This window comes from Phacochoerus africanus, chromosome 4 (genome assembly GCF_016906955.1).
Source record: "Phacochoerus africanus isolate WHEZ1 chromosome 4, ROS_Pafr_v1, whole genome shotgun sequence".
Classification (NCBI taxonomy): Eukaryota; Metazoa; Chordata; class Mammalia; order Artiodactyla; family Suidae; genus Phacochoerus; species Phacochoerus africanus.
This window is the reverse complement of record NC_062547.1, coordinates 41,648,544-41,659,495: the sequence shown is the minus strand read 5'-3', so window position 1 is coordinate 41,659,495 and position 10,952 is coordinate 41,648,544.

Sequence of the window (10,952 nt, the reverse complement as noted above, 5' to 3'; positions counted from 1 at the left end):
CCTGCCCTGGGCACCCTAGCCGGGACCAATCCCCCTTCGATTTATGGCATACATTACTGTGCTGCCCACCGAATGCCCATAGCTTCTAGAAATTGGGATGTGGAGGGAGAAGAAGCTTGGCTAACTGGTGCCCAAATTCGATGGGCGCGGGGTCTTGGCCCAGACATGGGAACTCAGGTGTGGAGGAGGAGGAATAAAGGTTGAAAACCCGCCAAGCCTGTTCCTGCCGTCCCCTGTCTTCTCTCTCCTGGTCTCCCACCGGCCCCTCCCTTTCTCCTCCCTGTCGTCTTCCCTCGCTTTTCCTTCTTTTTCCGGTTTCCGAGCCTTGGGCAGCTTCGGCATAGAATATCTAGATATAGAGTTCTAGATTAATTGAAGGTTTGGAAGACGCTAGTCCAACGCCCTGTTTTACAGATGGAGAAACCGAGGCCCCGGGCGACAGTGCTGCTTTGCCTGTGCCTGGATTGTTTGAGCCCGCGTTGTCTTACTCTGCTGTTCTCTGCTTTGAAATGCTTCCCCTTTCTGGGGACCTGTGCTGGACTTGCCCGGCCGTATGTATTGCCCAACAGCGCCTAGATCTGGGCGCCCATCTACCGACTATTTGGTTTGAGCTCTTCCTCCTCTTTTGAAATCTTGCGTCTCTTAAGCTTCAGCAAAGCCCAGGGCCGGGATCCCCTAGTCCCTTCTCGTATTTCTATGCGTCAGTGAATCACCCAGTGCTGACTTGCAGCGCGGGGTAGTCTTATATTCCCGGACGGATATAAGGGCGGGGATACTGTGATACTGAGGCTACTACGGTCGCTGTGCTGCAGCACAGGCGGTACAAGCAGGGGTCCCTGTGGCTCTTCCTCCCGCAAAACTCGAACTCAGGGTGCTCAAGGTGGCTGCCCTGAAAGGTTATCGTGGTGGTGTCTCGGTCCTTCCTTTTCTATTAGCCGGGGCGCGGATCCTACTGGGCTTCAGGCAAGTGTGGCTCTGTACCAGGGAGGTGCCTCCACCTGAAAGCCGACCTTCAGCGCTGAGCTTCGGCCACTTACAGCTCTCAGATTTAAAATAAAGTGAGGTCACTGGGCAGGGCCCCACCCCCGACAGCACTGAGCATCAGGTTCATACTGAGCCCCCGCACACCTTTTCTGGAGCAAGGTGTGTTTATAAATGCATCCACGAAAAGTGGGCAGTTGGTGCTTCTGCTATAGCCACTGTTTCACAGATTGTCTCCCCCTACCCTTAACCCCATCTCCCGCCCTGCCCAACGTTTACAGGAATGAGTCTGTCCAGCTCTACCCAATCCACCTTAAGTTTCTACCACCTGTGAATCCTCTTTAAAGGACCCTCTTTTCAGGGAGTTCCCATCGTGGTGCAGTGGAAACGAATCCGACTAGGAACCATGAGGTTTCAGGTTTGATCCCTGGCCTCGCTCAGTGGATTAAGGATCCAGCGTTGCCCTGAGCTGTGGTGTAGGTCACAGATGCCGCTTGGATCTGGCGTTGCTATGGCTCTGGCATAGGCTGGCAGCTCTAGCTCTGATTCCACCCCCAGCCTGGGAACCTCCCTATGCCGTGGGTGCAGCCCTAAAAAGAAGGAAAAAAAAAAAAACCTCTTTTCAGGAGCAGATGGTCTGATATGACTGTGTCCAGAATCAGTTAACTAATGCATTCATATCTGTGATCGACAGGGGCATTCATGCCCCAGGTGTCTGAGTGCCATGTACCTGTAAGGCATATAATACAAGGAGCTGCCACCTCTGGTGAGGCTGCACAGGTAGCTTCTTATTTAATTCTCAGCACAGGTGTTAACTGTGGGTTCCCATCCAGAAAGCCAAGTAGAGCATTTTTAAGTAACAAACCCCCGGTCTCAGGGTAAGTGGCTGGTCTGGGATTTGTAAGGGCTTTCCATTGAAAGCCATGTTTTCCACTGTGCTTAGGCGGGTCCTTACTTGCTTCACAGGATAGTTGTGCCCCATTTCATAGAGAAGAAAACTGAGGCACAAAAAGGATTCAGTGATGGTCAAGTTAGCTGTAGAGTCAGGATTATAGTTCAGGTCTACCTGCTCTCAGTTTGTATATTCCACTCCATTGCCTTTGAAAGCTCCTATAAAAGCAGTTTTAGTGACATCTTAGACAATGCTTAACCACCTAACCCTTCTCCCAACATTACAAAATAAAAAAAAATTGGGATCTATAATTCTTGTTTTAATGACAATTCTCTTGTCTTATTGAAGCATGCAAATTATAATCCAGCTCATTGACTAGGATGAAAAGTGGACCTATTAAGAGGTAAATGATACAGTTTTGAAGCCTTAACAACCTTTTCATGTAAAGGTAATGAAAAAGAAAGCAAGCTGAAACAATTGTACTCAATACCATTACATGTGTCGATTTGAAATTCAGCATGAGTGGAAAGGAAAGATGTAAAACATTGAAAACTTTTATGTTTACTGTACAACCAAAGAGGTAGGAAGAGAGGACAGGTTTGAAATATTTTTTCTTCTTTTGCGGTCAAACATGTTTGCCAGTTATATAAGGGATTATTCATGCATTTGTTTCTGGTCTCTGTTCATTATGTTGTTCAGTGTCTCACTGAAGTAGATCAATTTTTTGACTCTGTGCTGCCACGCTTATGCTAACACAACTTAGAGGGTGAGATGGTGTGTAACATGTTTGGTATTAACGCTGAAAAGAGATATCAGAAGAAAGGAGGAAAGCTGAGGTGTCTAGATTCGAAGGTAACATTCAGGATTTTGGAATCATGTTGCTTTTCATCTTCACGAGAGCCTCACACACTGGGGGTGAGAAGAGCAGGCTCTTCCCCTGCTGACCAGGGCAGGCCAAGGAGCAAAGAAAAAAATTGCTCTAGCTAGTGGGCTCCTAGACCTTTCCCTCTTATTCTCTCACTGCCCCTGCCTCCCAAGTGCTTCCATCACCAGCTCTACTTCCTGACCCAGTGGGGGCAGTGCAGCCTTGAGCTCCCCCCACCCCCGCCTCCCGCCTGCGGCATGCATTGGTACAGCCACTGCAAAACAGCTGTCTAGAGCTTTAAATTGCCCCAATCCCTATGTGTTCAGTTAGATCACAGCTGCTCCCAAGCAGATCTCAGCCCTCCCTAGGCTTTTTAACGAGTTGGTCATCCTCCCCGAAAATTGAGCGAGGTCTGGTGTGGACAGGTTTTAAGGAGGGTGGATACAGTCCGGGATGCAGGAGAGTGGGGGAGCCTGGAGCTGCCTTGTGCTGACCGTGGAGCTCAGAGCCTGTTGAGCCGTGTGTGAGGTTTGCTCCAACTTTCCCATGACTTCCTGTGGGGTGAGCCCCACTCATCTAGGAGCCCCACAAGAATATTTGCAGCCATGGACTCAAGCAAAAGTTGCTGCCACTTATTGAGCAATTACTGTGTCTAAATTTCTTAAATGCTTTGGGGGAGACAATACAAAATACTGAGGACCCTTTCTGTAGAATTGGAATCTGAGTTCTGTTCTCATTACCTCACTACATCATCTGATCATAAAATTGCTGTAGAGTCGAGGATCCCGTTGGCTTAGTGCTTATCCTGGATTGGAAAAAACCCATTTTCCAGGTTCCAGAATATTGAAAATATATACGGATTCCTAGGAGTGGGGACAGGAAATTTATTATAGGGAAAAGTCCCGTGAGTGCAGGAATCCCATAACCTCCCCTGATCAGCGATGGCTACGCTTTGCTTGGAGTCTGGTAGGGAAGGGTAACTGCACTGGCCCCTTCAGGCAGGTTCCTCCACCCTGTCCCTGTATAAGCATCTCTGTTACATACACCCCACCCAAGCCACTGTGAACTCCTAGACAGTAGGGAGAGAAACTTCCTTATATCTCTCCCCCCAGTGCCCAGCTGGATGCCTGAGCCAGAGCAAAGGCTTGATAAGTGCCTGATGATTGAATAAGGTCCTAGTCTTCAGTGCCATGTCACCAAGCCCAGAATATACCTTGTCTTTTAATCTCTTTATCTTCAAGAGCCAAGTTCAATGCCTGGCACACACTTGGCACTCAATAATGTTAGGACAAAAATGAGCTCATAATTATCGTCCTTCAAATTTTTTTTTTTAATTTAGCTAAATACTATTCCACTCCCCTTCCCCTACCCGTGACTTCTGTTTTATCTCTTCATTCACTAAAACATAGTATCCTGAATACCTGCTATGGCCCCGAGCCCTGAATTAGGTGATCGGTGTATACAGGTGAGTGAAAGAGGTGATGTTCTTGCTTTATTGGGGTTTACGGTCAAGCAGCAGAACAGTGTCTGCATGAAACGGTTAACTGCTATTGTTATTACTGCCATCATCCTATTTTCCTGTAAAAGTGAGACTTTTCTGCAACCCCTCAACCTTAGTCAAATGTCTTTTTTCCTTTGTCCTACCTCTACAGTACTTAAAAAAGTTTTTCTGTATGGTATTTTTTCTTCCCTAGGAACCCAAGCTCTGTTCTTTCCCTCTTTCGGCTCACATGTACGGGGTCACTTGCTCTGAGACCTGGGGACCATGCTGGGCACCTGCCGTAGAACCCAGTGGGTTGTCCTTGGATCACAGCAACAAAACCAACCCTTCAATTACTCAATGCTCTTCTTTGTCTCTCTCTCTCTCTCTTTTTCTTTCCCAGGGACATGGACTTCATTTGGGCAGGTTGTCTGCTTTTCTGAGTCTTTCAGACTGCTGCTTCAGAGTCCCTGGAGGCAACCTGGCTGCTCCTGGAATAATCACTGAAGTCAGGTTAAGTGGGTTAGTTAATCCTTGGCTGGCTCTCTTGGAGACTGGAGCCAGGAAGAGAGAACAGACTCTTAATCAGCCAAAGCTGGGTGGAGGGGCATCTCCTCCATTGGGTTTACAGGCAATCGCCAAACACCTCACCGACCCACTTCTTCCCCTTACATGTTTCTTCTAGCTCATTGGCACATATGAGTTCCCCTTAAACTCAGGTTTTCAGGATCTGTCTTGACCCTAATGTACCCCAGGATACCCAGACATATTACGGTAGAATTTAACGACTCACTACCCTGCTTCATTGTATAGTACAGAGATTGGCTAGGATTATACATAATTTGTTGACAAAATAGTTAAGAATCTTCCTAAAGAAGTAGCTGTCTTCTCAGCTTTAATTGCAAATGCTCAATCAAAAGCTCACAGTACTTTTCACTATGAAATTGGTTGGAGTAACTCCATTGAATCTGCCAACAAAATGGATAGTTTAATATATGCCTTTTAAAATAGAGCAAAGCTGGAGTTCCCTTTCTGATTCAGCAGTTACGAACCCTGACTAGGATCCACGAGGATGTAGGTTTGATCCCTGGCCTTGCTCAGTTGGTTAAGGATCTGGCGTTGCTGTGAGCTGTGGTGTAGGTCACAGACGCGTTGCTGTGGCTGTGGCTGTGGTGTGACTGTGGCCGGTAAGCTGTAGCTCTGATTCGCACCCCTAGCTGGGAACCTCCATGTGCCACAGGTGCAGCCCTAAAAAGCCAAAAAAAAAAAAAAAAATTCGAAGCTTTGTTACAAATTCAGTCTTTGGAATAAAAATGTATAATTGTTTTCAGAGTCTGGAGAATGGAGAAGCATCTTCTAGGCCGTCATCTTCCTTGAGAGAGGATAGGATAAAACTTAGGACTTTGGAATAGATAGACCTTGGTTCAAAGCCCACCTCATCATTACAGCTATGTAACCTTAGGCAAATTACTTAACCTCCCTGAGCCTCACTTTCCCCTCCTCGTTAAAAATACTGATCAAAATACCCTTGAAGGGTTGTTGTGAGAATTAGATGAGATAATAGACACGAAGTGCTTAGCACGATGTTTAGCAAGTTATACTATATACCTTGTAACAGTTATTATCACATGTTACTGTAACCCAAACAAATCCAGACAGAGCAAAAGTCATTTTTGTGTTTTTTGTTTTTCTGGTTTTAATCACTCTGGGGAAAGAGACTGCTAGTCACTCCTGACCACCCGAGTCTGTAACTTTCCACCCTCTTCCCCTACATCCCGCTGCCCCTGCAGGAGGTGCCTCTGGCTCAGTGCTCAGCTGTGGGGGGACACGTCCGGTGTCCTTGGAAGCCTTACAATGTGAGGCCGTTTTTTTAGGACTTAATTTATAGAAATGCTAGAGAAAGATATTTTGAAGAGGAAAAATACTCAAAGATAACACACTCTTATCTCTTATTGTACATCATAATTTAAGGTTTGCTGCCTAGTTTATTGGCTCTCTAATACATACCACCTCTCTGGCTCTTTGCTTTCCTGTCTCACTGCTCCCAGCACACAGCACAAGCATCATTTTAATTTTTTTTGCTTTTTAGGGCCGCACTCATGGCATATGGAAGTTCCCAGGCTAGGGGTCAAATTGGAGCCACAGCTTGGCGGCCTACGCCACAAACACAGCAATGTGGGATCCAAGCTGAGTCTGCGACCTATGCCACAGCTCATAGCAACACTGGATCCCCACCCACTGAGTGAGGCCTGGGATCGACCCTGGTCCTCATGGATACTAGTCAGATTCATTTCCACTGTGCCACAACAGGAACTCCCACACAAGCATCTTAACAGCTCTAAGTGTAGGCCTGGTCATAGAATTTGACAGCTGGCTTAGAATACAAGGGCTCATCTCTATCCCTGCCTATGGCACTTCTCAGCTCTGTGAACTAGCGTAGACCATTTATCTCTTTATGCCTCAGTTTCCCTCTCTGTGAAAGGGGCTGGTAATGTTTGTGCCATAAATATTTCAGTGATTGTGTGGGGCCAACCCGAGCAACATATGTAAAAAAATAATATTTGAAAACATTAATCGCTATTTGATGATAAGGAAACAGCTTTATTGATATGAATCTCTTGCTAGCTTATTGTTTTCCACAGTAGGGGCTGCCAAGTGCTGTGTGAGCTTAGACAAGTCACTCACCTCCTCTGAACTGCCGCTGTCTCCTCTGGGCTATGGGGAGAGGAGACTTAATTACTTATATCTCCCAACATTGTATATATAATTTGATGCTGATGTTGAGCTTTCCTTGGAAATTAGAAAACGTGCAGGCTTTGAAGTCTGACCGACAGGGGTCAATCCCCTGCTTCCCAGCTTGCTGTTTTTGTCTTTCGGGTCCCCTAAAGGTTGTCTCAGAGGGTTCTTTTTTTTTTTTTTTTTTTTTAAACCGACTACAGTTTGGTTGGAGGGCAGTTTTGCCTGCAGGGAGACATCAGCTGTGGGAAGAGCTCCACAATGACGGAAAACAAATCAGGCCAAGACTCAGGTCTATAATTTCCAGACTCCAGTGGCCCCTTTGCTAGAACTAATTCGCTTTAGTACATTGGATTTTTGTCGATTAAATAACAGTGCTCCAAGGCCCGGGACGGTTTATTGGACTCCTTGCCGGGGGTTGTACTGCTCTCAAGGTGTGAGTTGAGCATTTCAGACAGGCCTGCCCCCAACCCCTTCCCAACCCCCAGCCCAGGGTTATGCAGCTATGTCAGCAGACTTTGCAGTCCACACACACACCAGCTGACTGGTCAGCAGCCCCCTCATCATCTCCACAACCTCCGTCACAGGAAATCAGGAAAGACATGTCAGAGCTGGCACTGCCTGAGAGGGCAGGCAGGAAAGGGTGAGGTCCTGGATGAAAACTGGGGAGAAACTTCCCCCAATTCGTGGTCTGATTCCATCAGCAGGGTCTGGGATTGTTGCTCACTGCCCTTCCTCCTTCTGGCTTCGAATCAATACAGTGAACTGGTTTATCTTTTTTCTGGCGTGAATATGTGTCAGTTCTGTGGGGCTTTAGCATAGTGATAGCATGCTGGTGATGCTGGTGTTTCTGCCAGATCCAGGAAGAACTTCTGGATCCTCACAACACGAATAAACCATGTTCAGAGGGATTTTAGTGCAGGCTTACTTAGTTTGTTTTTGTTTATGGTATTCTCTACTCGGAAGCATTAATTTTCTTCCCCCTCTTCTCCTCCTGCTCCTGCTTCTTCTTCTGCTGCTGCTGCTTCTTCTCTTCTGCTGCTGCTTCTCCTTCTTCTGCTTCTTCTTCTCTTCCTCTCCTTCCTTCCTCTTCTCCTCTTCTTCTGCGTCTGCTTCTTCTGCTGCTTCTTCTGTTCCTTCTCCCTCTCCTTCTTTTTCTTCTCCCCCTTCTCCTTCTCCTTTCTTTTCTCCCTCTTCTCCTCTTTCTTCTTTTTCTTTTATTCTTTTATTATTTTTTTAAGCATTTACTTCGAGATCCCCACAGGTGCTTTACATTATTATCATCTCATTTAAACTTCACCATGTCTCTGAGAGGTAGGTTGTTTTTAACCCTTATTTTGCAAGGTTAAAATTGGCTGAGGGTAACACAGCTAGCAAGAAGCATAGCAGGGACCCCTAGATGTCGGCTCCCAAGCCTTTGTTCAGAACTTCTTCTTCTTTTTTTTTTTTTTTGGTCTTTTTTGCTATTTCTTGGGCCTCTCCTGCGGCATATGGAGGTTCCCAGGCTAGGGGTCGAATCGGAGCAGTAGCCACTGGCCTACGCCAGAGCCACAGCAACGCGGGATCCGAGCCGCTTCTGCAACCTACACCACAGCTCACGGCAACGCCGGATCGTTAACCCACTGAGCAAGGGCAGGGACCGAACCCGCAACCTCATTGTCCCTAGTCGGATTTGTTAACCACTGCGCCAAGACGGGAACTCCTGTTCAGAACTTCTACTCTGTGCTGCCTCCTACCTGTACAGCTTTGCTTGGATGATATGCTGGGTAACTAGGAATCAGAATCTTGGCTTGACCAGCAAGCCACCCTTTTTGTCCATGCTCCCCAAGCTCAAAACCTTACAGTTCTCTCCTTACAGTTTTCTCTTTTGCATGTCCTCTTGGTCACTAAGTCCTGTCAATCTGTCCTTCCCAACATCCCCTGTATTTCCTTTCATTCATATTCTCATTACCAAATACTTGGACTATTGCAGTATCATCCCAGCTCCCATGGTCACCAGACTTTCCCTTTTTCATACTTTCTGCTCACCCTTCCAGATTTATCTTCCTTTAACACTGCTTTGTCTTAAAACATTTCATCTGAAATATACCAAAGACTCTTTGTGGCCCATAAGATAACATCAGTACTCAGGGCTTGACATCAAGATCTCCCTTCCCCAACCCCACCACGATTGCCCTCAAAGCTCCTTTCCAGCCTCACCCATCACTTCTTGCAATGGCTTGATGTTGCCTTGGGTGTTCTGACTTTGGCATCTTTACCTATGGCGCACCCTTTGCCTAGAATGTTACACATCTTTCTACCCAGCCAGCTCTCTAGTAAAATCTTGGCCTACTTCAAGGCATCTGTCTTCTTATTTTTTTGGCCATGCCTGCAGCATGTGGAAGTTCCCAGGCCAGGGATCGAACCCATGCCACAGCAGTGACAATGTTGGAAACTTAACTCGCTGGGTGACAAGAGAACTCCTGAAGGGAAGCCTCCCTGCAGGGAAGCTTTCTCCAGTTGCTTTGCAGGAAACTTGAGCAGGTACCTTGACGTGCCCTTGAGCATCTTGTAACATAAACAGTGCACCTCACATGTGGCTTCAGTTATCTGTTTATCTGTGTACCAACATTTCCTCCCTAATCCCAGTGTGAGGGTGGAACCCTCATGAGTATGTCACCGCCCCCCCCCCCCCCCCCCCGCCGTCATTATCATTAGCACAGTGCCTCGCCCATGCAGCCCTTACTTGGTTGAATGAAGGATCTAATGAATAGGGGAAACCAGAGAGTAAGGAACGAGTCACTTATTGAGTGTTTACTATGTGCTAGTGTTCTTCATGCTTTTATAAGTAATAATTCCTCTAATCCTTGCAACTGCCCCAAGAGGTAGCTGATGTTATTGTTCGTATGGCAGAGATGAGGAAACCGGGGCACAGCCAGCTGAGCTCCCTTGTCAAAGACTTAGTGATGGGCCAGGATTCCAAGCCAAGCAGTCTGCTTTCAGAACCTAGACTCTGTGGCTGCCTCTCCAGCACTCTTTACCCCTCCCTGAAAGGTGCCCAGCACACTGATAGATACATTCTTGTGAGAGCTACTTCATGGGCTTATAGGTTTAGCCCTTGTGGCAGGTTCAGGAAGAGTCTGAGAACCCTGAGGATACAGCTTTTCTTATCTGAGCCACTATGTGGAGCCTGACCCACCTTGGCCATGTGCATTAGTGTGTTGGCGAGCCAATGGAACCAGCCCCGAGTGCCAGGGTTCCCCAGGTGACAAGTGCTCTGTAAAAATGTAGCCTGTTTTCCATGTCCTGTGAGATGTGGTGACTTCGATACATAGTAGTCAGACTGTGGGCCTGGGACTCCTCTAACACCCCGTTGTGGTGTGAGATGATATTTGGTTAATGATCTTAATCGGCCGAGTGCTCATACCCTATGTTTTTCCCTCCCATCTCATAATTAACTTTTATATTTTCCTTAGCTTTACAACTCAATCTGTGCACCAGAGCGACTGCAAACCCATATTTATCTAATTTAGCAAACATTTGCATGTGCTGCAATTAGACTTCTATGTTGTGTGATCAACGTCCTTTGGTAATTGCATAATTCCTTTTGCATTTAATCGTCAGATGGCATCCTTCTTTTCTTTTTTTTCTCCTCGTCTACGTGGTTTGCTGCTGGTTGTGAGCTGCCTGTGGAATCTCTGGCTGAGGCACCTGCAAAATCACAAAACCCAAGACATTCTTGAGCTGGGAAGAACTGCCTTCCTTGTTTACAGGTGGAGAAATGGAGGCACAGGAAAATGAAGGGACTTGCCAATCCAAACAGCTTGTTATTAAAAGTTCCTGCAGACGTGAAAGGATGAATACATCTGCAGAAAACATCTCCCAAACCATCCTAGCATAGAAATTCCATGAATAATTCAAGCCCGTCTTGACAATTAGCATGGAGCCTGAGTCTGGACAAGATTAGACTGAGCCTAAAAGAAATCAGGTTATGGGCAAGCAAGAATTTTAGGGTATTC